At 46.2% G+C, this 27,980-nt stretch overlaps 2 long non-coding RNA genes across 2 annotated transcripts in view; one reads left to right on the top strand and one right to left on the bottom strand.

Moving 5' to 3' along the window:
• Positions 1–27,980, top strand: part of LOC142777056 (uncharacterized) — a 370,328-nt gene that overhangs the window by 165,326 nt on the left and 177,022 nt on the right. The window lies entirely within an intron of this gene.
• LOC142777055 (uncharacterized) lies at positions 11,997–26,523 on the bottom strand. The gene is made up of 2 exons (XR_012887905.1): positions 26,245–26,523; positions 11,997–12,168 (listed from the first exon to the last, which is right to left on the bottom strand). It is a non-coding gene; the product is annotated as an uncharacterized LOC142777055 (long non-coding RNA).

The raw sequence follows: 27,980 nt of genomic DNA, 5'->3' as shown, positions 1-27,980 counted from the left end.
AGCCTACTTCGGCAGAGCTGCTGCAGGCGCCCAGCTAGCGCTGTATGATTACTTTTTACGAAAACAGTACACTCACCGTTAACAGGCCCACGTTGTCCGTGTCCGCCACTCCATGAATATTCCTTAATCCGAGCGTCACTTCGAACACGGTGTCATGCGTGACCACCATTGAATATGCGCCTGTTCGCTAGAACACACACAGCGACCAAGACCCCAGACCAACGCAACGCATTTGAAAGACGATGAGACAGAGAGAGCGACGTTGAGGGAGAGAAAGAGGAGGCACAGGCGGCGGCGCCGCAGCTGTCGACGCAGGTGTTCGGTGACGCAACGATTCGCTTATCTACGCCGCCGTTGTGGGAGCAACGCTGGCCGGGGTGAGCGGGGGGGGGGAGGAGCGGGAAACCCGCCAGGACAGCGCCAAAGAGCAAACGCTATGGCGCATACGGCGGACGGCCGTTCGTCGCGGAATGACTCCTCGTAAACGGCAACTCTCCTTCCAGCCAGTCGCACAGCGACGCAGGTTATTTACCAGCCTCGGGTTCTCGGAGTATTTTGACGGAATGCGATTGCAGTGGGCGAAAAATAGTGAAGCAAAACTTGCGGACAACAAAGTGCACCATGGAATGGCCAGAAACAATAATTATTTCGTCCTCGGTGGCATTAGCGGGAGAGCATCGCTACACCTTTTTCCAGAGGAATTTCTTTTTGCATTGTCTCTGTCTGGCACTTCCGCGTATGGTGCCGCAAACACTGAATGCGTAGTCGAAGCTTGAACAAATTAATCCACAGTCGCGGATGTTTAGAAGGCTTGTCGCGCACCACGAAACGTGCCGAGGTTGTTATAACAAACTTTTCGCTGACCACATGATCAGCACATAATTCCACATGGTTACCCAATGAGCTAGCTAAGCACCTGTAGCAAAGACAGGGCACGTTCTTGTTAAACGTTGTTAATATAAACGATGGTTGTGCATAATTGCAGTGACAGCTTTCCGTGGGAATTGGTCATAACCCACGTTTTAGAGCGTAGAAGCGCCTCAGTGGACCTAATCAGCTACCACAGCAAGTTCGTAAGCAACGATCAGGTACGAAAATGTGCAGCTGTTTTCCATGTACTGAATAGTCCATGTACAGTGCGTTGACAACCACCATTCCTTAAGCCACCTCCCATATAGACTCTCAGTCTGAACAGGTGTGGGACCTTAAACAATAAGAAGCAGTGCCTCCCCCCCCCCCCCGCAGACACACACACACACACGAAATTCGAGGGCGCACGGGCTGATACACACGTATACTTATTCACAGGCGCACACACATGCACGTATACACACATACGGCCACACACACACGCGACCGTAAACGCACGCATGCATGGGCGTACACATGTGCACAAGAACGCTTAACACAAGCACGGACTCGCACATACACTCGCACGCACACATGCACGGGTGTACACACAATCGCGCTTACACGCACACACACCCATACTCGGGCAAACATTATTTGTGTGTATATAATCCATAGCAAACATGCAGCTTATAACCAACGCTAAACAAAGCTTTCGTAACATGGATTGCAGTTAATTGCCATTATAGATGAAACGCGATTTGCTTCTGCTGACATTCTGCTGTATTCGGAGAGCACCTTCACACATTCTAAGTCAATTAGGCCGTCATTTAACGCAAGGTCCACATATTCGTGCAGTAGCTGCGCTGCTCGGCCGCCAATCCGAAGGTCGTGGGTTCGATGCCGATCGTGGCAGTCGAATTAAGGCGGAGGCGAAAAGGTAGAAGCCTTTGCACTGTGCGATATGAGCGCTCATTAAAGAACACCAAATGGTGAAAATCTCTGCAGCTTTCCACTACGAGGACCCTCATAATCATATCGAGGTTTTTGAGACGTAAAATCCCAAATATTATAATTATGTGTTCTTCTTATGCTGCATATTCCATCTGATGAATCGGCACCTACACCCTTCTCAGGCTCAAAAGCACCCTTAGAGCCTATATTAGGGTGCTATTGAGGCAAGCACCCAAACAAAGAGCTGCTTTTTTTTCAATCGACCATTTATGGGTGTTAAAGGGTGTTGCAAAGGGTGCTTTCTCGTAAAAGCACCCTTTTACACCCTTTTTGGTGCAAAACGTTTCACTGTGATGATTATGAGAGACGCCGTAGTGGAGGGCTCCGGAAATTTAGACCACCTGGGGTTCTTTAACGTGCACCCAAATCTGAGCACACGGGCCTACAACATTTCCGCCTCCATCGGAAATGCAGCCGTCGCAGCCGGGATTCGAACCCGCGCCCTGCGGGTCAGCAGCCGAGTACCTTAGCCACTAGACCACCGCGGCGGGGCGCGATTTTCACGCAATAAATCAAGTTGAAGCAGATGAATAAATGAAGGCCGGTACATTTAGAACCACTGTTCTTTCTTATTATTTTCTTCAGGCGTGGGTATTATAGACATCTTTCGAAAAATTCATGACCACGCCAGCACAATAGAAGAGTTGGTAGCTGTGTGCGTCCTCAACAGTCATGCATGTTGACGTTGTGAGGCCTAGATCCTTCGCCAAGACCTCCCTCATTTTCATTCTGTCCTCGTCCACCTTTCACAGTATGTCTGGTGGTCATGGCATGCATCGACGTTGCAGGCACGTGTGAACTCAGTAGAATGACAGCAGCACGCGTCGATTTTGGTAAGTAAATAAAATAGCATGATGCCAACGCCATCTATAATCTAAATCTGAACGCACACACAGGCACATTAGGACCTCCAAGATTCCCGCAAAATCTCGGACACTACGACGCGTCACAGAAGTTTCATTCTTATCACTGGGTTATAATAAGGTACAGCGGGATTGTAACAAATTTTGTGGCGAGGCGCGCATGCACGAGTTTGAGTACCCGCGCCCGCACGTGCTTTGCACATCTTCCGCCACTGCGGGGACAGCAGCTCTTCGCACCAGCGCAGTAGCGCACATTGCTGTAAACGTCCCGGGGTGAAAATCGGTTCGAAGCAGCCATACTGTACTACAAAAGCCCACTGCAGACCAATGGGCTTTTGCTGGGTACAAATAAAAATTTGCATCACCCGAAAAAATACTAGGATCTTGATTGTATAATTAATGCGTGCCTACATCATGTATGCCCTATTCTGAAGGTATCGTTCTAGTATAATTGGTGGATTCAATCTCAGCTTATATCAGTCTTTTAACACAAAAATGTTTTTTGCCGGGGTAAGGCCAAGACTTCACTAACGTATTTCTGTCACGGATATAACACTGCAATATATATATATATATATATATATATGTGTGTGTGTGTGTGTGTGTGTGTGTGTGTGTGTGTGTGTGTGTGTGTGTGTGTGTGTGTGTGTGTGTGTGTGTGTGTGTGTGTGTGTGTGTGTGTGTGTGTGTGTGTGTGTGTGTGTGTGATATAACAAATGACCAAAAAAAGTTGAAGAAAGCTTTCCGTCACTGCAAACCGAACCCAAGACCTCTCGCATGACAGCGCGAGGCGTGAAACGACTCAACCACAAAGCCTACAATCATGTGCATATTAAGGGAAAGCCATTTATGTACACTACTTACCACTGGCGGTACGCAGAGCTCGGAAGCACTTGTTTTTGTTTTCACCAGCTATATATAGCGAAGAGTTCTAAGGTCAGGCTGTATAGGTTGTCGACCAGCTTGTTGCGATGCAATGACGTTCTCACCTACACTTTGCCCTACAGGGCAGGGTCACCCGTGCGCGCGCACTTTTTTTTTTGTGTGTGATAGGGGCGGTTTGTACGTCTTGTGGTTTCACCGCAAGTTAGCTTTGAAGTTACGAAGTGTACAACGGTCACTTCGCTCGCTGCAATGACTGCGTTTGCTAGACGAGCGCTTTGCTGAAACATAAACAAATCACAACTGTGACAGTCATGAATTCGCGCTAGTCCTAAGTGTGTTCTTTTCATGCGCAACTTGTGCTTGTGCTGCACGCTGCAAGTTTTAAGCTGCTCGCCATTCTTCGGAAAGCATTCAACTTTGTTATTATCACATTCATTGTTTCCACCTTGCGGCGAAACAATGCCCAATAATGGCTGAATTACCTCTGTGAAGACTCGTTTCACTTTCATGTTTTGCTGATTCCTATGAACGAAGATAATAACCATGTTTCAAGTGCGGAGCGCTTTAGAGAGCGGGGCTGTCGTATGCGTTCGTGTTTTGTAGTAAGGTGTAGAATGTTGTCGTCGTTGCTTCGCGTAACGCTCCATGCGTAGCATATTGAGCGCGTGCTCATGCCTAGGAGAAGCCGTCTTCATCCTGTTATTTGTTCACCTTTATCATGAGCAAAAAAAAGGGGGGGGGGGGCGGGGAACGCAGAAACAACCGCGTATAAAATGGAAAAAAGGAGGAAGCGCGTAATAGAGAAAAGCAAGAACAGGACATGAAACAGAAAGACGAATAAAGAGAAAAAGATAGATGAAAAGAGAGGAAGGAATAACTGAAAATTAATAGACTAAAAAGAACAGGAAAACGAAAATGGGGAAAAAATTGAAGAGACGAGGAATGATAAACTAGGAGGAACAAAGAAAGAGAGCTACCCAGCTACGCACTTTCCTCAGATTGGCACCCCTAGTGCGAAACTCTTTTCCTTTGTTTCTCAGGTGTAATAAAGAAAACGCAGTGCTTCTATTAGCTCAGGTTTGAACACTGCAGCATGAATGCATCAAATTCCAATATTGGATGCATTTCTCATAAAACAAAGAAAAATACGGAAGTCAGCTTCATTTACATCGCAACAAAAACCCCATTTACAAAGCAACACGCGAGCTCCATGGGTTGTACTACACACCACCTTTAAAATATCTACACACGAACGTGCTTTTGTTTTTTGCCTATGCCTATTTTCTCGCCACCACGCTGAAAGTTGTTCGAAGACATGTATGCCCACGCAAAAGTACTTAGTGGCGCAGAACAAAATAAAAAAAGGAAATCGCGTTCTATTGCTGACGACGAAAATCTTTATTCCATATCAGGAAGTAAGCAAATGTTGGCCAATTCGAACACATTTCACGAATTTGCCGCCTGCACGATAGAACTATTTTCGCTAGGAATAAGTAAGGCTTCACTGCCACCCACCAGAACAAAGTTCGGGAAATGCTTCTATTTTTCAGGCTTTCATTCTCTTAATTATTTCAGCGTCTTGCGGAGGCCGGATGGCATGCGTTGCTGCTGTATCATTGTGCATTGCTCATTCCAAATTCGTCTATAGCAGATGTGTCGTTAATACATCCATTCACTTCTGAGGGAATTCACTTCTTCGCGCAAATGCTGGTGCCTAAAGCGGAACTCTTATTTCGCGAACACTTCCACTTCCATTAGTGAATGCTTCTTCGATTGTGGAGTTACATATAGTGAATAAGGGGGAAAACGCAATTTCCTCAACAAGCAGAGGTAGCAAGTTTTCTTATTCAATGCGTGTACGAAATTGGTTTCCTTCGAAAACGTCCGCCGCAGAGGAAATTGACATTAAAGAGCGCGTGCGTGGCTGTACTTGACCAGAAACTCGATATTACGAAAAAAGAGAAATTGTTTGGGTAGTTTAGATGTGTTTTCCGCCACGTGTTCAACGCTTTAGTTGCTCCGAAGCTCTCGAGGAAGCTAAGTTGGTGACGATCCCTTGCTATCCTAACATGACACTGTGTCGTAGAAAGGCGAGCATGCATTTCATCCTGCACAATGCTTGGTTTAATGGCGATCGCGTGACACATAGAGTTTACCGCACTGAATCGCGCCTTGGCAAGATCTTTCGCCCAAATTCAGCAGTGAGCTTGTCTGTCTCATCGTTTTACGCACAAGCATACATCGCCGTACTGTGAAATCGGCGAGATCATGTTCGAGGCCTCGAGGGAAGCGTGTTTCTTGAAGTCTAAAGGAAGAGCACGCGCTGCATTCAAGGCGTGGAAGCGCGCGCGGCAAAAATACGGTGGAGGAAGGAAATGGAGCAGCGGAAGAGGCAAGGCCGCACTTATGAGGCACAGCTATACCGTGTTCCCAGCATTTGGGTGTTGCGACATGATTTACGCGTCAAAAAACTCATCAGCCACTACTTTTACAGAACCGCTGTTTTATGCTTTTTGCCACGTATCATATACGTGCTCGGATACAATTTACACATAGGTTCACAGCCAACAGCGAAGCAATGGCACCGGAGTCATGATCGAAAATAGCATACAGTCGTATCTGTTAAATGGCGATACCAGCAGCAATTTGTCGTAAGTCCGGGTCTTGACCAGTCAAAATTTTGTTTTCCTCACGTGGTGATGTGTGGGGAATTGAAGCTTTCCAAAACGTCCGGTGTGCGTGTGCGCCATGTGGGTGTGTGATTATAAATGCATCCGTGGACTGCAGATCGCTTGGCTAAATGGCTATAAAAGCAGAACGAATTCGTAATAATTCGCCGTGCGCACTTGCGCCTATATTGAAATTTCCGGACTGGGGAAACTAATAAAAAGTGCCCCAATGCGTCGTCCCCAGAGGAGGCTGCGTAGCGGAATAAAACAGAAGAAACAATAAAAAGAAGTGTCAAAATAAAAGTCCTCGATCACCTCAGGTAAGGCAGCAGTGGTCGGAGGTGTATTCTAAAGGCCGTCGATCGAACATCAACGACGGCAGCTTCAGACGGATGGAGGGAGGGGGGGGGTGTGCTGTGGTGCTTTTGTCAGGCTCTCATGCTCCACATTTTCACTCTCCTTCATGTGTCTCATTAACATTTCATCTCGGGCACTAGCGTACCCCGAAGAAGAAGGTTTTATTATTTTCTTTCCCTTCTGCAATTTGCCGAAAATCTAGGGATTCATTTTCTGCCTAGTAGGGGATTATTCCCGCCAAGGGCGGGCGAGGGGCGGCCTCTGGCGGTTGGGAGCGCTGATTTTCACGACTTTGATCATCAGCAAAGAGCGAAAAGCAGCACTCCAATAAAGTATAAAACATTTGAAACTGAAAAAATTGCCGTTCTGAAATCGAAGAATGGCAGCAGCATGAGACGGCGGCGGTTGGGGAACTGGTAAAAGGGAGAGAGAAAGTCAGCTATAAACGCTCCCTGCGAAGAGCCGCCGCCGTCGGCCGAAGATGTGTGGTTCTGCGTTCCGCGTGAGTGGGTGCCGCAAAGGAAACGAACGGACCATTTGCAGCATCATGGCGAAAGCGCACGGAAGCACAACGTTGCCGAACCGCAGATCCATACTTTCGCATAACGCGATCAGCGCTTTCCTTGCTTTTTCCGGCCGCGTGCGCTGTTGTTTGCTATGTACACGGGCGCGACTATCGCGTCGGCGGCGGAAAGGCACGCGGCAGCGTGCCGGTGGGGTTTCTCTGCATGAAATATGCATCGGTGCCGTAGATGACGCAGCTGGTCGCATGGCTGCGCCTTGCTTTGCACACTGGCCAGGGGTTTAAGTTTTATTATTAAAAGCAGCCGTCCAAACTACCAGACTAGTGGAGGGTCATGCGCTATGCAAGCGACGGTATGGATCTCTTGGCATTTTTGCAACAATAGCATGACTCCTATATGCTACAGAATACGGGGTAGCTTAAATAATTTGCACTAGCGCACTTAAGCCGCAGGTGTGTAATTACTACTCACTAACCACAGTCAAAGCCACGCATGAAAGTATATGTTTTCGGAAGGCGTAAGCATATATGGGATGAAAAATAAACTATTATATATAAATGGTGGCGAATGCCATGACATGAATGCTATATATCCACAGGGAACATCATAACAGCGCTACTCGACCCTGATGCGATTGTTTATGCAGTTTCCTTTTTCAAATGGGTTAGGAGGAGGAGCTCTAAATGGGTTTCCATTAGTGGAGATCATGATACGACGCATCTGCAGACTATTCTTCTTTCTTTATTGACGATAATGAACAGCTCTAAAGACGGAGACGCAGAACCAAAAAAGAAAAGATCAGGATGGTGCGCTGCCTTTTGTTTTCTTATCCAGTTTCCGTCTACGTTTTCACTTGGTAATATCCCTGAACGCAAATTGTTTTCATGATCAAATAATTAATCACCCTTTACGCTATGCGCAAAAGTTTGATTGTTCTGCTCAAAATGTTCGCTTTCTTGTTGAGTGAATTATCACTGATGTGTGGCTGATTTAGATGACGTGAATATTGCCGGATATTAGCAATATTACGCAATATGGTGACCAATGTTATACGAAACATTTTACTGATATTTGTCTACGTCAGATGGCTTTCGATTGCACAAAGCATTACCTGGTAAATAAACTAAGATGGAACCACATTGAAGAAGATTGGCTACATGGGCTAGTTGGTGAAATTCCATTGTTCGTGTTGTCCTCTTTGCCTTCCGTTTCTCGCCTTCCGTTTGTCTTTCTTCCAGCCGCAATCCTTATTGCAATAGAACCACATGCATGATGTGCGTGTGAGAACATAATAAGAATGTGCGGGTTTTTCGTGCCAAAGTCTTGATATGAACTCAGGCACGCCGTAGTGGAATACTGGGAAAATTTGCACTATCTGGTGATCCTAACCGTGAACTGACATCACATAGTACGAGGGCGTTTAGTATTTCGTCTAAAGAAGCAAGTCAAAAACGTGGAGTGCAGCTGGCCCAGGCAACGCCGGCTTCGTGGACGATGGCAACAGCAGCCGATGCGGTACCAGAAGCCACTGGCAGTGGCAACAGCAGCAGCAACGCTACAATAATGTACGAGTGGTAAGCTGGGCGGACGTTGCTGCCTCCCCCGCGGCGCCGGTGGCGCTGCCGGGTGCGCTGATGGTGTAGCGGTCAGTGGTGGGGGTGGCCCACGGTCCCGGTCAAATGAATAGTGGTGTACTCGAATGAGCCATACAGCACCGTTTAGGGCCTATATAATATGGAATTATTGAGCTAGGACGTGGAAATGCGCTTCTTAGAGAAGAAATATTCAGATTGAAAGGTCGGGTGGCTGAGAAGCAAAAACGCCAGGTGATAGTAGAGCGAGAACCTCTTCTGCCTCAGCCCGTGCCGGTCGAGGTAGACACTGTTGACGAAAACTCGGTGGAGACAGTGGACGAACGCGAAGACCACCCGGTATCTTTCAAGAGGGCAGCGTTAGACCCCGAAAGGTCCACGATCGAATTGTGTTGCACCGCCTACGAAAGGCTGAGAGAGCGCATAGGGAATATTGAGACAAGCCTAGACGAGCATTTCGTCAGCCAGACGGAACAAATTAACAAAATGTTTACAATGGTCAACAGCTCGATGGCTAAGCTCGCGAAACAAATGGCTCAGGTTATTGCGACGCTTACGGCGCGAATAGATTAAATCAAAGCTACGCCCCCACCTCTTGCAGGCAGGCTGATGCGGGCGACTGGTAAACAATACGCGGGACAGCAACAGCAGCACCAGCAATCACCGCTGACAGACACAGAAACGCAGCACCAACAACCGAGTCTATGGGGCAACGGGCTGCATTAACATACACGCATCACGATGGCTAAGCGCGACAAACTACACACACACACACAGAGGCAATCTCCAGCAATTTGTTTACAACTGTGAGAGCAAGCCGGACGTTATCCTGTTACAGGAGACAAATGACCAGGTCAGACTAGTGGGCTACAAAGCCATAAATGCGGCTGCGTCTATCAAAGAGCAAAAGAAAAGAAGACGCTGAGTTGCGTCGACTAGTGCTGAGGTGACGCCACCGGCCACTGCAGTGCTCGTTTTTCGCAACCTCAGAGTGGCGGAGCGTGAGTTCCAAGGGGTGAAGATACCGCACGTGTTCGCAGAGATAATTCTGAGGAGGGGTCAAGGACTATTTGTATTGAATGTATACAGCAAGCCCTCGCTGCAGCACAGATTTGGGGAGCTGTTTCACAAGGTACGCGCAGTCGCCGGCGATCAGCCGCTACTCGTTGCGGGCGACTTCAACGCGCCTCACGCGGCCTGCGAATATCCACGAGAAACACCCAAAGGCAGGTTCCTGTGGGATGACTCGGCAGGCCAGCGACTAGAGCTCATCGCGAACCAGGCCGATCCCACGTGCAGGGGCAACAGCGCATGCACTGGCACGCTACCAGGCCTTGGGTTCCTGGCGAACATAACGCGCAGTGTCACATTATGCAGAAGGACCAAGGAAGTGATCATTCTTTAATGGGAATTAAAATAGACATGGGAGTGCGTGCTAGCGGGTGTCACTTTGAGAGCGAAGGGAAGGCCAGAGGGCGCAGGTTCCGTCTCGTGGAATGGGATCCACTCCGTAAGATACGCAAAAAACGTGAGTGAGGCGAGCAACCAATAACGAACATCGAAGAATGAACCGAGACGCTCAGAGCAGACGTGGAAGCAACAACACACGAGGTAGCTCCTGAGGGATACCTTCACGTGATAGATAGCCGGCTCCTGCACATCTGGGAGTCCAAGCAGCGTTTGCTGAAGAGATGGAAATGTCAAAGGCATAATAGGACGTTACGCAGGTGCATAGCAAAACTTGACAGGGAGACAAAAGAACACGCTTTTCATGTATGGCGCACGCAATGAGAAGATACGTGCAATGACCTCGAGAGACAGATGCGTGGTGCGAACGCTTGGTGCCTCACCCGGCACCTTCTGGATCCGGAGGAGACCAAGAGCGCTCAAAGGCACAAGATTCGCAGGCTCGTACGCGACTTTGGGGCCACGCCGGATGAATTTCTTGAGACTGTTCGCGAGCGCTATTTCAGAACAGGTGAAAGAACACAGCACACAATGTATGACGGACACAACAACGAGAAGCGAGACGCGAAGTTTTGGCGGACACAACAACGAGAAGCGAGACGCGAAGCGAGACGCGAAGTCTTAAGCAACCTCAACACCAGGTCTGCTTCAGGCCCGGATCGGGTGACCAACAAGACTCTACGCAACCTGGACGATGAGTCAATTACGTTACTAACGGAGTATGTTAATGACTGCTGGTGAGAGGGCTCCCTCCCCGATGCGTGGAAAAGGGCCCGCGTGGTCATGATTCTGAAACCGGGCAAGCAGGTGCCTATGGGTAACCTAAGGCCAATCTCGCTCACGTTCTGCGTGGGCAAAGTTAGTTAGGGAACATGCTGTCCTGACTCGCGTTACTGAGTACTTCGAAGAGGCTGACGTCTCCCTCCCCCCCCCCCTCCGATGGTCGGATTTCACCGCGACCTCTCCGCGCAGGACGTGATGCTGCAGCTGAAACATTAGATTGTAGACAGCACTTCTAGTTCCACCAAGGCAATTCTCGGCCTTGATCTGAAAAGAGCTTTTGACAGCGTCGAGCATGCGACGATTCTCGACCGCGTCTGATCATTGAGATTAGGCCAAAGTTTTTATAACTGTAAACATGACTTCCTGACGGGCGGGCGTGCGAGCGTCGTTTTCGGCAACGCGGAATCACCGGAATTCGAAACGGGTCCTGCGGGTATGCCACAGGGCTTCATCGTGTCGCCCATGTTCTTTAACCTTGTCCTCCTTGGGCTACCCGCGAAACTAGCTACAATAGAGGGTCCGCATCACAGCCTTTACGCGAACAACATCACCCTCTGGGTCCCCGGAGTAAGATGTGATGGCCACGTGGAGAGAACGCTGAAACTGGGCGTGGACGCGGTGCAGTAACTCTTGAGAGGTACGAGCCTCGAACGTTCGGCTGCGAAGTCCGAGCTAATGCTATACAGACCCACGAGAAGGGGCCGCAAAACCGCCCTTCCCGGTGGAGGGAGATCAGAAATCAGAGTAATAACGGTGGTATGGGCGTTCCCATACCGAGGGTAGAAAACATAAGGATATTGGGACTACATCATCAGGCCAGCTGTCACAACGGTGAGGCAGTACGAAGACTTAAACGTTCGCTAGAGGACACGATTCCACTCTTATGCCACATAACGAACAGACGCAGCTGTATGCGGTTATGTAGTCGGGTTTCTGCCCAGAGGACCGGCGCCAGCCAGAGTGTCGGGGAGATGTCGAGAAGAGGAGCCCGGAGCTGTTAACAGTAACTTTTAATTACAATATTTACAGGTAGCGTGTTGCTACATGATGGGGTTAGCATCATGGAAGCTCTCGACGGAAGCATGATGGGAGCTTCTGGGCTTGTGAGAGCTTGTCGAGAGCACCTCGATGTTCGCACTTTATGTCCTGGCCTTCCCAGGATTCCCTGCAAGAAAAAAAAAACAACGAAGGCCGGGACAGTTCAATAAATGTTGCCATCTTCACCTCCGCCCCCGAAAGGGGAAGGTAAAACGCCGCCTCCTTCTCAACCCACGAAAGGGCACGGCAAGTTCGGCCCATGGCGAGGGAGAAAACACTGCACACCGCGGACGACACAGCACAGCACGAAGACGCTGAGTCTTACGCGGAAGTCAATTTTGTAGTCTGTTGCAGTGATGTGTATGTGGCGCCAGGCAGACCACAAACTGTGGAAACAGTGGCATCAAGGTGCCACGGAGAACGTGTGAAGGGCATCCGCCGATGGTTCTCAGACACTGAGCCCTTTGCCCGGGGCACCTTGACGATAAAGCAAGTCGCCTCGACGACCAACGAGGGTCCTATTCTGTCAGTCGATCAAGCGTGTCCAAAGTGTTTTGCGAGGGGCGCCGACGACCAGGGATAACTAAAAGAACGATTTCTCTGTTGTCGCCACTCTTGGTGCATCTCTGGGAGCGCTAACTCGGAAGAAATCAGGGTAGGCTCAGCCACCATGTCTCATGCGACAAAGCGGCGTCAAGCTAGGCAGGCTGATCATAACAGCGGGAAAGCTGTGCGAGGGCGCCTTGTACAGGTGTCCGCGATCAGTTGCATACACTCTAAAAAGAGCGAGTAAAAAGGGTGTCTTTTTGTCCCACAACAATAATCGTCATCTATATTGCGTTCCATCCTTGCGCTATCGCCCCGCGCCCGGTACATTCCGGTCACGATCGACATGCCCATTATCAGGGTTACATTGCATTCTCGATACGAAAGTGGCCAGCGCCAAGTTCTCAAGAAAGGAAGTACACGCAACCCTGATGACGATTATTGTTGTGGGACAAAAAGACAACCTTTTTAATCGATATTTTTTAGAGTGTACCGTTCGTCGCCCCTTATTTAAAATGGCTGGCATCCGAACGGATCAAGGTCTATTTCATGACTCGCAAAGTGTTCAAGAGGGCGGTTGGCATACCTGTCGACACGAGCACCGACATGTTCTTCGAGCTGGGCCTGCACAACGCCCTGGACGAACTGATTGAGGCACACAAAACTGCACAATACGAGCGATCTAATACGAGCGATCTAAGTCTAAGACGGGCAGGCGCATCCTCGAATCTCTAGGCGTAACATACCACACGCAATGCGGGGAGAAGACGATGGTTCCGATCACGGTCCATGACCGCCTTATCGTCCCACCACTCACCAGGAACATGCGTCCGACACACCACGTCGGTCGCCGCAACAATAAAGCGAGGGAGCTCCAAAGAATGTATGGCAACAGCGACGATGCGGTGTACGTGAACGCCGCGTGATACCCAGATGGAAGGCGTGCTCACGTTATTGCCGTTGTGAATCGCACGGGCAAATGCGTCGCGAGTGCCACGGTGCGTACGGACCACACGGAGGCGGCCGAAGAGGCGGCGATTGCTCTTGCACTGGTGGCACCGGAGGCTGCGGTCGTGATCAGAGACTCGCAAGCTGCCGTCCGTGGCTTCGCGCGCGGTCACATCTCGTGTCTGGCGGCCCGGATAATACAATCAATTTATGGCAAGAATGACGGCGGCGAGCTTTGAGGAGCGATGGCCTGGGCGTCGTCATCCTCGTATCTCAAAACTGAAAATGCGAATGTCTTTCTTCTGTGGACCCCGGCTCACGCCTGCGTCTCGCTCGCAGGCGACCAGGTGGCCCACACCGCAGCTCGAGATCTCACTCACCGAGCCATGGCTGATTCCGTAGCCGCCTTCAACTCCGAGAGCGGGGCTATGACGTTATCCACGCAACAGCAACTGTAATGGCCGTGCGCGTATCGCCTGACCACATTCAACGACAACACAGCATTACAGAATAAACAGACGCAAATAACCACCACCACACAATAAATTGAACAAAAGACAGACCGTGAGCTTCTGAGGTCATCACAGATAAACACGTACCCCAGCCCGGCCATCCTTCGCCTGTGTTATCCACACCTATACCCGACGGACGCGTGTAAAGCATGCGGGGAAGGAGCCACACTGCGGCATAAGCTTTGGGAATGTGCCGCAAAAGTTAACCTCACTGCCGCTGATCCCTTCGCGACGCATATTAGGCAGGGACGAACTCCGAGGCCAATTGCTGCGGCTACCACTGCACGAGGGCATGGGCCGGCCTCCGCCGTGGCTGCGGTCACTGTTGCCGATCAGCGGCGTCAGCTGCTCGGCTGCTTGGAAGCGGCACTCACCAGGGACGAGCTGGCCAACCAGCTTTGGGCCGTCCGGCAAGCTGGAGATGCCGCCCGGGTCCACGGACTCCGAGCGATCACTTGAGGCACCGCCTTCATAATCGACGGAGGGTGGCAAGGGACGGGGGTTAATCCCCTTTGCCCCCAAGTCGCCCGGTGAGAACTGCCGTACACTGAATAACGTTTATACATTTATTCATTATTAGTTTTCTTTTTAGCTAGGTGAGACAGGCGGTCCGGTCAGATGGGGGAATGAAAGTGCTATCCACGAAGAGCCCTGCAATGCTTTGAGAAAAAGCGTCCTTTAGAAATTATTGGGAAGTAATAAAACTCGACCAAGTTCACCGGCGTAACCAAAACCAAAGCGTCGATGAGCGCAACTAGTGAACAAACAGGGGCACAAGTTTTGATGTGTCCAGCTTGTGAACTGCTCACTTCGGTCCCCATTGATTGGCGAGAGCTCGGCGAGCAACGACGGAATGCGCAATGAATGCTGCCTCCAGAGACCCACTTTCGTTTCATTTATTATACCATCAGGGCCGAAGCATTACAGAGGGGAGTGGTTAAAAGCAATATTATACAAAAATAATAATCAACAACAAAAATACGCGATACCATAATATACCAAAAATTATTAACAACAAAATATAAATCATCCAATACTGAATTAGCATGTAGTAAAATACCAGAAGTAAAAGTGTACGAAAAGTTTGAAGGCTAGTAATGTCTGCCTTGAGAGCAGAAAAGTGGTTCCAGTTCTCGCAAGTACTAGGAAAAAAATGAAACGGAAAGTTGATGTCCTGCAAAAAGGAACAGCAACCTAATGTCAGTGATCAATGCGTGACGATACATACTGAGGAGGTGACATGAAGTCTTTGCGTAATGAACGATGATTAAATATGCTACGAAAGAGACACAAACGAAACATTTTACAACGGCATGATAATGATCGTAGTTCAAGGTTCGCCTTCATGTTAGTAACACTTGTGGTTCGTGCATATATTTAGACCTAATGAATCATATACCGTGTTGACAAGATAACCGCAGGTCGTTAAGGGTAACTAACTGGATTCCCAGAGAAAGCAAGTGGGTTAGGGGACTGATTGATTGATTTATATGTGGGATTTAACGTCCCAAAACCACCATATGATTATGAGAGACGCCGTAGTGGAGGGCTCCGGAAATTTGGACCACCTGGGGTTCTTTAACGTGCACCCAAATCTGAGCACACGGGCCTACAACATTTCCGCCTCCATCAGAAATGCAGCCGCCGCAGCCGGGATTCGAACCCGCACCCTGCGGGTCAGCAGCCGAGTACCTTAGCCACTAGACCACCGCGGCGGGGCAAGCGGGTTAGGGGAAGACAGAAGGTTAGGTGGGCGGATGAGATTAAGAAGTTTGCAGGTATAAATTGGCAGCAGCAAGCACAGGACCGAGTTGACTGGCGGAACATTGGAGAGGCCTTTGTCCTGTAATGGACGTAGTCAGGCTGATGATAATGATAATGATGATGATGATGATGATCATGATGTTGAATCGTGTTGAATTGTTTTGAATAATTTGAAGTGAGTAAATAAGGTTATCAGGAATGGGTCCCAAACGCAGGCGGCGTATTCGAGCATTACGCACATCTCAGCGAACGTGCATAAACCACGACCTACTGTACTCTTGACCTGCCCAGACAACAGGGTTCCTATGAGAGCGCGTGTTCTCGCTCTCGTTCAACCACTCACCGTTAGTGGCGCTACCTATAATCTGTTCGTCTGCTTCTCTACGGTCGTTTTGACGGCGCTGCAATAAGAATGCCTACACTCAGTGATGAACTGCCGGTGTATATGTGACCATTTTTTCCCTCTGATAGTTGGTCAAGTTAGCTGTTCAGTAGGGTTAAGTGTTTATTGCAATTTCGTTGACAAACGCAGGAACCCGTAGACTTACAGAGTGTAGAACAGCCTATGTGGTGTCGCGTCCATTTTTTTGCAAATAATTTTGAAATGACTTGAAGTACCTTTATTTCGGAATCATTTTAATTTGTGCACAATAATTAAGCACTATGAGTGCTCTGTTGGCCGAAATATGACTACAAGCGCTGAAGATGGCGCCACGCCGCTCGTATAGGTTATCGTCACACCACTCGTAGAAGAGGGGTTCTCGGGGCAAGTCAAGAGTACAGTAGGTAGTGGCATAAACACTAATGGCGTTATCCCTTGATCTAGATTTAACCCGGGCGCCTGCGTAACGTACCTCGAAGGTCTTTATTCAATCCGTGTATCGTTCTCGAACAGCTGAACACATTCATATGCAAGCTGAGACTTATCAAGTTTGTGCGTGTTCGGTTACCATACATTTCGTCCACTTTGTTTTTTTTTATTATTGTGATAGCAATTATATAGACACTGTCGGCTAGATTTTGCAGCTGGCGTCGGTATCGCTGTCACTCACTGCATATGTATACGTATCGAAATGTATGAAAACGCGAGAAAGAAAAAAATTCTTCTGTATTAGCATGTTATAAGATAACCTAGATAAAATCTAGGTTATAAGATCTCTAGGCTATAAGATCTCTAGGCTATAAGATCTAGAGAAATCTAGGTTATAAGATAACCTAGATTAAAGATAACCTCTACAGAAAAACAAAAAAACAACCGTTCAATACTGCGCTTCATGATAGGTATAAAAAATATTCTAATCGGTTAGGAAAACTACTCAAACATGCCAAAACACAGTACTATGAAAATAAAATTAAGTGTGTCGGTAATGATGTAAAAAAACAGTGGGAAATTTTAAACTCGTTTTTGGGTAGATCCAACCAGCATAGCGAAATAACAATGATAAAATCGGGAGACCTACTTCTCGATAATCCCTTAGACATTGCTAACTCTTTTATTAACTTCTTCTGTACAGACAAGCAACGGGAAGACGATCCTCTGACCCAGCCTTACCCACGCATGCCTCACAGCTTTTTCCTTCACCCCGTGACACCTGAAGAAATAGTCACTATCATTTCTAGTCTAAAAAATACCGGGCCCGGTATTGATAATTTCCGCCCCTCTCTCATAAAACTCATAGCAAGTTTAATATCTGAAACATTTTGTCACATAGTAAACCTTATTTTTACCACGGGAATTTTTCCAAGCTCCTTGAAGAAAGCCAAAATAATTCCTGTTCTCAAGAAGGGAGATAAGCGTCTCACATCTAATTATCGACCTATAGCTATACTCTCATTCTTTAGCAAAGTTGTTGAAAAACTAATAGTAACACGATTGTCTTCCTATTTTTCAAAATTTCATGTCTTATCAACAAATCAATTTGGATTTAGGGAGGGATACTCAACTGATTTAGCATTAATTTACTTGACAGATAAAATCCGGCAGGCAATTGATGCAGGTAATTTGACGGGGGCGCTCTTTATTGATTTGTCTAAAGCATTCGATTCACTTGTTCACAATATACTATTTGCTAAATTAGAGTCTATTGGAATAGTAGGCCCGCCACTGAAATTACTACGTAACTACTTAAAAGATAGAGAATATATTGTGTCTATATCTAACACTTACTCACACCCTAAAACAAGTAACATTGGGGTACCGCAGGGATCAATATTAGGACCTCTCTTATTTTTAATATACATCAATGATCTTTCACAATGTCTAAAATCATCTGACTGTATTCTTTACGCTGACGACACTAATATTTTCTGCTCAGATAACCACCTTGATTCATTAATCTACAAGCTTAACCACGACGCGGACAGCATAGTTACCTGGTGCCGGCAAAATAAACTACAGATAAATGCTACAAAATCTCAGTTCGTCATCTTTTCTTCTAAGCATAGGATTTATTCAGGTTCACCATCTTTAACTTTCGCTTCAAACACACTTTATCCTACTGACAGTGTCATGTTTCTCGGAGTCACATTAGATAAGCACCTAAAATTTGATGAGCATGTTTCATCGTTAACAAAGAAGACAGCTTATGGCATTAGGATATTAATTAATGTTCGCAATTTTTTCCATATGAACACACTAATATCCCTTTATTACGCTTTCATTCATACGTATATTAATTATTGCATATCATCATGGGGAAACACGTATCCAGTCCATTTATCTCCATTGCAACACACTCAAAATCAGGCTATTCGCATCATGACACATAGCACCTACACATCAGAAGCATTGCCTTTGCTCACCTCTAACGGTATTCTGTCGGTGGGAAAACTACATAAATATTCCCTCGCAATGCTAATCCACAAATCCATCAGCGGAAAGCTCCCGTTCCCTATAATCATCAAAAGCCAGTATCCTTACTCTTTGTCAACACGTTTCGCATCCAGCAATAGCTTCTTATTACCGAAACCCAGAACTAATTATGGTAAGTTCACTACTAACTTTTCAGCCACACAACTATGGAACTCATTACCATGCCATGTTAAAAATATCTCCAATTTCCACGCATTCAAAATCAACCTTCGGAATTATCTGCATTCAGCATAGTCATTTCATCATTTCATCATCTCTGCTTTCTTTTGTAATTTTTAAATAATCCAACGATGTTTCAGTGTTAATTGCTTCTTTTTGAGTGTTTACTTTGTGTACACATCTTTGTTGCGTTAAAGTACTTTTGTTTACTCAGCTCTTATGGAAGGTCCCCTGTACAGTCTCTTGACTTTGGGACCTCCCTCTGTATCAGTAGTAAACCCCATTGTAACCACCATTTGTAACCAATCAATTTCAATAAACTTTCAAAACTTTCAATATTCTGCAAATGTCACCGAAAGATAGTCATACGTGTAGAGAGAGTGAACAAAATATTTATTCGATGTTCTGCGCAAGAAAATCGGTGAATGGCATTCTGGAGGCGCTGCGTTAGAGTGCCTCGAGCGTGCAGCTACAGTGTCGAGAAATATAGTGCCTAGTGTGCTCAGCGCGCGCATTCCGTACGAGAGAGGGTGGCCGCGCATCTGATGACTGCACTCAGATGCCACAAGCGGCACTGCATGTCGAGAGGGTGCATGAACGCACGAAATTCCTCTCGACCGGTTGCTGCCGGAGCCTAGGCACGTTTAAAATTAGTGTGTGACAGCGGCCATCTGATTTACTGTGAAGTTCGACGGTGCCATATGTGCACTGCAACGCTCTGAGATGTTAAAAGCTAAGTGGCAATGCAAAGAAAGGACGCGTATTGTGCCGCTGTGTCAAAGAAGTTATCGGTCGAACAAGGAAAAGGTGTCTTGTTTCCCACACTAACGGATCCAGCACGGTTTCCTCAATGAAAAAGTAGGATCAAGAGGGCAGATAGAATGCTCAATCCGAAGGCTGTCGTGTGAGAAAAGCATTCTGAGAGCGACTCCATTGAACTATGATTTCGGATTAGGGTGAATGATGTCGGGAATGAAATCACCGTTTAGGCAAAATTTCAAATATTATTATTTAACTAAAACATTGAAAATACCCTTTCGAATTTCATTCACACAGTTTTTTTTCCCATGTCAACGTTGGACTTCCTTTCCAACAACGTTTTCAGTATCATATGCGGCGAGTGTCATATTATTCATTGGCATGTTATCATTCTTTGTTTTCACTGGAAGCCTAATTGATAATTGAATGCAGGCTAAGAGGTAAAGGTTTTAGGGTTTTTTGGGATAGTTCTTGCTCTCAAGAACAAAGCAGACTTTAAAAAATAACTCTGGTGGTTATAATGTCAATGTTTTTTTTAAATTAATTTCTTTGCGTACTGCAACCACTTTGAGCATCTATCTATCTATCTATCTATCCGTCCATCCGTCTGTCCATCCGTCCGTCCGTCTGTCCGTCTGTCCGTCCGTCCGTCCGTCCGTCCGTCCGTCCGTCTGTCCGTCCGTCCGTCCGTCCGTCCGTCCGTCCGTCCGTCCGTCCGTCTGTCTGTCTGTCTGTCTGTCTGTCTGTCCGTCTGTCTGTCTGTCCGTCTGTCCGTCTGTCTGTCTGTCTGTCTGTCCGTCTGTCCGTCTGTCTGTCTGTCTGTGTGTCTGTCCGTCTGTCCGTCTGTCTGTCTGTCTGTCTGTCTGTCTGTCTGTCTGTCTGTCTGTCTGTCCGTCTGCCTGCCTGCCTATCTATCTATATAGCTATCCATCCATCTATCTATCTATTTATCTATCGAATAGCCTACGTCTGGGTGCCCTCACGTTCACCCCCTTAACTTAGGGTCTTCGAAATACTTTGCAAGAAGAGCCAAGTGTTCGTGAAACGCCAATGCTGGTTCCAGTGTTGACTATCCAATTTCTTGCATATATTTAGCGCCATTTTATGATGTTTCACTTAATAAAAAAACAACAGAGTCACCTAGCATAGCATTGATTCCCAAGTTACGTGGTCTCTGCGTCTTTTTTTTTGTGGGCAGTAGCGAATGGTGAAATGCATGCCACGAAATGATTTTCATTTGGTATTGCAAAGCGCCATAACTGTGAAAGTTATCGAGTAGTTCTTATACAATAAAGCATTATGTGAAAAAACACTCCGAAAATGCAGGAAAATAATAGTTGGCCTCGCGCGGCTCAGCCTCCTGCAGGCTTCGCAGCGCTTGCGGAGCGCAAGGATTGAAGGCAAATGCACCCACTCGCACAGCAGCGCACCATGCGGGCGCTGCCGGCAGTCATCAACTGCGGGGCCGTCTGCTAGCCCGTGCTCAGCACACTAGGCAGTATATTTCTAGACACTGTAGTGCAGCGGAGGCGAACAAACGCATCAAATCACGTCAAGGGTGAGACATGAGCACCATCTGGCAGTTTTCTTAAAAACAAAGCACGTACATGGCTCTGAGGCGGGTGTGCGCGCCCATCTCAGAGGTGATTACGAGTAGAACGCAAGGCGACGGGTAGGTGCCACCACCGTCTCGTCTTAGCAAAGCGTTGGAAACACTCACCTTTTCGCGCAAGCGTTGCATAAACAGCACAGCGTGATAAGCACTACGGTCCTTAAAATTACTTATGTATTCCTTTTCTAGTAAAAGACACACATGCAGAATATATACGCGTTGTTATGGTGCCCCAGCCATGCGCAATAATTGCTTTTTAATTGGCAATTGCACAAGTATGAACGCTGAAACTTGAGCAACATTGGTGGGCGCTGCGGATGGAATCGGCCGTATCAAGTCCCCGGTGCCGTTAAGAGTGGACAAACAGACAAATGTACACAGACAGACAGACCAAAGTTTTGGCGTCGAAGGTGCCCAAGAAAGACTATCGTATTTGAAAAAAAGACTGTCATCTTTAAAAATCTATAAAAGCACTCCGGCGCACGGAATCCAACTTGGGACCACTGAGACGTCAGTGAGAGGCGTGAACCACTGAGCTACGAAGGAGCACGTCTTTCAACGTTGAAGTTGAAGTTGAAGTTGAAGTTTATTTCAGGCAAAAGCAAAAAAAAAAGGTACAATTTGCCTAGGGGACCGGCGAAAAGGCATAAAAGCCTGACGAAGCGCCTGCCCCCTGTAAACCCAAAACCCACCAAAATAACACAGTGCTCAGTGTAAAGTAACGAGTCAATAAGAAATTAAGCATAAATATGTTTCTACATGCAAAACATGTACAGGAAAACATAAATGAGCGAAAATTTGCGCAGGAGATGAAATCTATAAAGCATATGCGTGTCCGACAAATAAAGCAAACTGTAGAGGACACAAACAAACACTAATGTAAGACATGTAAAATACCTGAAGAAACTTTAAACTTGAATACAAGGTTTCAACAATCAAGAGACAGCAACATCAATAAGGAATATGTTTGATCAATAAATGAAACACAGTTTGGATAACATAAGCAAACCTTAATGTGATATATACAAGAAAATACTTCAGGGAATATGAGACAAAGATGGTGACGGTGATTACGTTTGTGTAAATAGGAAGTGTTCCTGTATCTTCTTTTTAAAAATGCCATATGAGACTGTATTGTCAATAAGAGAAGCTACAATCGGTTGTTCGTTCAAGAAATGCGAAATTTGATACAATAGTTTTTGTGTGCCGTAATTTGTACGTGGTTTCTCATATGTATACACCCTGTGCCGTAGGTTGTGACCGTGATCTCTCGGGAGATGCCTCTGATAAAACCCTGTGCGATCAGTTCGTACCTGTTTATAAATAAGCATTGCCAATTTTTGTTTCATGACGTTGGTTGCCGTAAGTATTTTATGTTCCTTAAAGAGAGGCGCGGTATGATGCCTGAATGACACCCCTGATATTAGTCGTATAGCTTTTTTTTGCAAGGTGTGAATTTTGTCAGTGTTTGCTTTAGTCGTATTCCCCCATACAAGAAGACAATAATGGAGATGTGAGTGAACAAGGGAATAATATAGTTATTTTTTCAACCACTGAGGGAGGAGTTGTCGCAATTTGCAGATTATACCCGTGGATCTGGAAATCTTGGTACGAACGTGGTTGGTGTGTAAGGACCAGTCTAAGTGTTCTTGAAAAAGTATCCTAAGAAATTTATGCGCTGTGACACGTTCAATTTTTTGCCCTTCAAATTTTATTGTAGGCTCGCTTGTGATAGCCTTATTGCGTGGGCGGAATAAAACATACTTTGTTTTTTTGGTGTTTAATTCTAATCTATTACATTTAAGCCAGTCGGATAGATGTGTCAGCCACATGTTTGCGTGTTGTTCAAGGTGATTTAGGGAATTACCGGCGAAGAATATATTGGTGTCATCCGCGTAGAGAACAACATCGGGCGTTAGCGGTATGTTAGGTAGATCATTGATATGAATCAAGAATAGCAAAGGCCCTAAGATTGATCCTTGTGGAACGCCACAAATGATATTACCTACGTTTGATTTATTGTCGCCGAGACTGGTGTACTGTTGCCGATTGCTTAGATAACTTTTTATAAGTTCTAGAGCCTTTCCTCTAATTCCATATGAAGGGAGTTTCCGTAATAAAATATGGTGCTTAACCGAATCGAACGCTTTTTTGAAGTCGAGAAAAATCCCTATGGTAAGCAATTTATGTTCAAAATTGTCAAGTATTTTTTCTTTAATATCCAGTAGTGCTGTTTCAGTAGATTTTTTCTTTTGGAAGCCATATTGTTGTTGTATTATCACATTTTCTTGCAATAAGTAATTTGACAGTCGTAGGTTGATAACTTGCTCAAATATTTTAGAGAATATAGGTAATAATGAGGTAGGCCTATAGTTATTAAGGTCATTTTTATTACCGCCTTTAAAGATGACAGATACTTTCGCAATCTTTAGCTCATCAGGAAAAATACCTGAACTAAGAATTGTGTTAGCAATATGTGAAAGCGGCTTACTTATGGTATGGGCAACTGCTTTAATAGGCTGAGGTTTTAAGTCATCCACGCCACATGCACAATTATTTTTTAATTTTTGCAACAATATGTATATTTCGGATTCGGATGTGGGAAACAAGAAAACAGAGGATGAAATGTTGCTAGTTACATAAGTATGATTGCTTATCTCCCCAGCAGTAGTCCCACAATCACCAACTCTAAGGAAGTGTTCATTGAACCTATCTGCAAGTGGCGGACCTGAGCATGGTTCACCGTCCATCACAAGCTCCGATACAACCGATTTATCATCTTTGCACATAAGGTCATTGACCTTTTTCCAAACTTTCCTGGAGTCGTTCGATATACCAGCAAACATATTTTCGTAGTACGCAAAACGCGCTTGTTTAATATCAGTGCCAAGTTTATTTCTAATTTTTTTGTATGTAGCTAATGTGTCCAAGTTTTTTGTTCTGATAAATACGCTAAACAGATTATCACGCTCTTTTATTCTTTTTAAAAGGTGTGAATCTATCCATGGTTTTCTAGACCTACGGGTTATTCTAATCGTTGTCTTAGGAAATGCAAAGTCATAGAGACCTTTGATAGTGTTTAGAAAGAGGCGGTATGAAGCAACGGGATCTTTGATCGCTGTCACAGAGTTCCAATCTGTACCTTCAACTAAGTGCTGAAAAATCGCAATCTTGTCCGCAGATATTATTCTGCATTTAATGGTTGTATTCTGAATAGTTTGGTCATGTCTTGACAAGTATGTCTTGAAGAAAATAAAGAAGGGCAAGTGGTCGCTTAAGTCTGCTATCAGTACACCTGCGTCGCATTCACATGGCTGATAGTTTGTAAAACATAAGTCGAGTAGCGTTTCAGATACGTCTGTAATTCTTGTTGGCATGTTAATTACATTTTGATACCCAAAAGAGCAGAAAATATCAACGAGGTTTTGCCTATTAGATGTTGTTGCCAATAAGTCGATATTAAAGTCACCACAAAAAATCGCAGGAAATCCAGATTGACAACAGTATTCTAGAACACTTTCAAGATAATTAAGAAACACAGTAACAGAACCAGAAGGGGGTCTGTACACGAGGACGACAATTGTGCCCATGCATTTGATCATTAAACATTCATAGTCAAGTTCAATATGGGAGTATTCCAAAGTATTTTCATATTGGAGGGAGTTTTTAATATAAATCGCCAGACCACCTCCTCTTCTGTTCTCTCGCGATATTTGAATACATTTGTATCCAGCGAAATGTACATCAGGGTTATCACCGGAAAACCAGGTTTCTGTGAGTGTCAAGATATCGAAATTATGTTCGAGTGTATCGAAAAAAAGGCTTATAGATTCTTGTTTATGCCTTAGACTACGGGCATTTAGATTTAACAAGGATAGGTGTATGACGTTTCGTGTAGCTTTTAATTGCCGAAAAGAAAAGGCATCATAATAATTATGCGACTGTGTGAAAAAAGCCATGAATTAAGTCGGCCAGAAAAGGAACTTTCTAGTTTTTTTTAGTTACCGTAGTCCTTCTAGATCTTCAGCAGTTCTTATGTTAACAATTTGATGACGTGGGCTTCGTCGCATGAACATTTTCCCATTCTTAACCCAAAAAAACTGATAATGCAGCTCACGGGCTTTACATCTCATCAGCCAGAACAGCTTTTTGTTCTGTGCAGTTAAGTTTTCATTGAAAAAGATCTTGGACCTTGATTTCCTTAGTTCTTGTCGCTGTTTGAGCCAGATATCTCGCGTCAGTCGAGACGTGAAGCGTACCAATATAGGGGCGGGCTTATCAGCCTCGTCTTGCCCTGCTCTTTTCGGAAGCCTATGGGCGGCTTCTACATCCGATTCTGATAGCCTAGGCAGCTTTAAGTCATTTGCCAGTATGTTCAATTTTTCGAGAACATTTTCATTCATTTGTTGCGGAAGCCCGTGAATTTCAAGGTTTAGTCTTCTGCCGTATTGGTCTAGATCGTTCATTTCTTGCTTGAGTTTGTCAATTTTCTGCTCTTCCACGCGTTCTTCAAGCTTTTTCGTTCGTGTCTTTAGGCAGTCTATATCTGCACCTTGTTTTTTCATTTGTGCTATTATTTCATCGTACTTATCGGACATTGCTTGTACGGACTGTTCAATAGTATCAACGGTGGCAATAAGGCCTTCTAGAGCGTCCACTTTCTCTTTGATTGTCAGTAGTATGTTAAGTTTACCGTGTATTTCAGCAATTTCATTAGCAAGGTCTATTTCATGGTCCATTTTTTCTTTTGCATTACTCGGGCCGCCTCGAACATTCGCAGTTCTGCAAGTCGGACATTTCCAAGAAGTTCTGGCCTCAGACGATTTCTTTTTGTATGCGCTTTCGGTTACGCCTGAGCATGAGCCGAGATGATACTCATAATTGCACTCTGAACATGATAAATATACAGAATCAGTTGGGATACACTTGTGACAGGCAACGCAGTTTTTTGCCATTTCGTTCAGCAGCAGCGACAACCATGTCTCTCGCTAACGTTTAAAACAGTGTAAAAGAATAAAGTCAAGCACCAACCTGCAAGTTGGAAGACGGTCACGTTAGGGATACCGCGAACAGGCCTTTCGGTGCCACTGCTGCTGAGCGTGTGTGCTATTGCGCTCAATGTTGACTGCTTTTGAAGATGGTCCTTGATGACGTAGGTCAGCACGTGGTCCTTTGGTCGTCGCGTGTTCGTTCGTATCCTGCTCCTGTGAAGCTGCTGCGCGTCGATTCCTGCAAGTTGGAAGACGGTCACGTTAGGGATACCGCGAACAGGCCTTTCGGTGCCACTGCTGCTGAGCGTGTGTTCACACGGCAAGCGATTTATATCCACCACTTGCCGCTGGGGCCGGTCATCTCGGGAGGCGGGGGGACTATCGTTTTTTCCGCATTACCAGCAAGATGGCGCAGTGAGCGCACGTCGTCACATAGTCACGAGGCAGTGGCGTGCGCTCATCTCCCACGCGTACTTTGCCCCGCGTAGCGAGTGAGGGGGTGTACGCTCGATCGCGCACCTTTATCTTGCAGTAGGGAGGATCTTACGTCATGGCTAGCCTTTGGGTTTTGCCGAAATGATTATGTTGTAGTTACCGGGCACACAAAGGTCCCTGCAATCATTACACAGTCTCCGTTTGCGAAAAGGGCGCGCTTTTCAGACGCAGCGAAGTAACAACTGAGACGCTTATTCACGTTTATCTGTACCTGTGAGTACGTTTCGTGCGTTATTTGTGCGTGAGAAATGTGGGGCATGTTTCGATCTGCTTGCTATTTTGCGCGTGATCTTCTAATTTGTTGCTATTGCGTTCAATGCTTTGCATTTGCGGCAAAGCTGTGGCTTTTTTTTTTACACTGGGAATATGCTAACGGGTTCGCTGCGTCGATGTGGTCCCGAGAGCCATGACGTCGTATCTGACTTCTTTTCCCAGTTATTAAATGTTTTCCGCCGAAGTGCACATGTCCGCTATAGGTAGACCCATGGATGGACAATCGGGCCCCAGACTAGCGTCACCGTTCACGAGAATTTTTTTAGTTGTGTCTACTCCCCCGCATTCTTGAGCGAACTGAAATCATAGGTTTTATAAACTATTGGGCGCAGCTGGCTTGTAGATTTGAGACAAGGTGGTGTCACCACCACAGCAAGGCCGTCCTCTACCACAGCTATCGCCATGCCATTGCCTTTAGCACCACTGCTCAATATGTCTCCGTCAACGTCGCATCGTCTGCTCGGTGTCCCTATAGAGTCTGGACGCTAGCAGTTATGTAAAGTGAGCAGACAAAAGTACCAGAAAACTCAACATAGCGGTACCTGTAGATGTACTTTCCTTCCACCTGGAACTTATAACGCGCCCTGCGCTGCGTGGCCATTAAGTTGGCAATTTACGCATTTGTTTGCTTTATAGTTATGTCCTGAAGCTTTCAGAACAATGTGTTCGTCGGTATTTTGCAGAGTTTCCACAATTCATTCTCATTGACGATTTATATGTGGAGTTTAACGTCCGAAAACCCCCATATGAATACGAGAGACGCCGTAGTGGAGGGCTCCGGAAGTTTCGACCACGTGAGGTTCTTTAACGTGCTTCCAAATCTGAGCACACAGGCCAATGCAGCATTTTCACCTCCATCGAAAATGCAGCCGCCACAGTCGGGATTCGATACCGCGACTTCCGTGTCAGACGCCGAGTACCTTAGCCACTAGGCCACCACCACACAATTTATTCTCACATTGTCGGAAAGCAGGCAACGCCAAATGAACACTGCTAATATCAGTAATG

The sequence above is a fragment of the Rhipicephalus microplus genome, chromosome X (genome assembly GCF_043290135.1).
Source record: "Rhipicephalus microplus isolate Deutch F79 chromosome X, USDA_Rmic, whole genome shotgun sequence".
Taxonomy (NCBI): domain Eukaryota; kingdom Metazoa; phylum Arthropoda; class Arachnida; order Ixodida; family Ixodidae; genus Rhipicephalus; species Rhipicephalus microplus.
Note: the sequence above shows the minus strand (reverse complement) of the source record. Positions and strands in the feature narration are given on the sequence as shown.